Here is a 526-nt window from a genome sequence, read left to right on the forward strand (position 1 = left end):
AACTCGAAGTGGATTAAAGACCTAGACATAAGAATAGATACCATAAAATACCTGGAAGCAAAGGTGGGCCAAACATACACTACATACACTTCAGCTGCATCTTTAAAGATAGACCACCAATGTAACGATAGTGAAGGCAAGGATAAATAGATGGGACTACATCAAGTTAAAGAGCTTCTGTACAGCAAAAGAGACAGTACAAAAGTCAGACATCCACTGATTGGGAAAAAAAATTCTCACACAAAACTAGCGATAAAGGATTAATCACAAAGATATATGGAGAACTGATGAACTCAACAAAAATAAAATAAACCCCATCAAAAAATGGGCAGGAGAGCTAAAAAGACACTTCTCCAAAGAGGAAATGCAGATGGCCAACAAGAAAATGAAAAAATGTTCAACATCACTTGTAATAAGGGAGATGCAAATTAAAACCTCAATGGATACCACCTCACCCCACTGAGAATGGCACATCTTCAAACAACTAGCAACAATAAATGTTGGCGAGGATGTGGAGAAAAAGGAA

General features: G+C 37.3%; 1 protein-coding gene across 4 annotated transcripts in view; it reads left to right on the top strand.

The window, feature by feature from the left end:
• The window catches only part of FAM185A (family with sequence similarity 185, member A), a 33,571-nt gene that overhangs the window by 4,901 nt on the left and 28,144 nt on the right, over positions 1-526 (top strand). The gene's annotated exons all lie outside the window — the stretch shown is intronic.

This window comes from Condylura cristata, unplaced genomic scaffold, assembly GCF_000260355.1.
Source record: "Condylura cristata isolate star-nosed mole 26May11 unplaced genomic scaffold, ConCri1.0 scaffold00005, whole genome shotgun sequence".
Taxonomy (NCBI): Eukaryota; Metazoa; Chordata; class Mammalia; order Eulipotyphla; family Talpidae; genus Condylura; species Condylura cristata.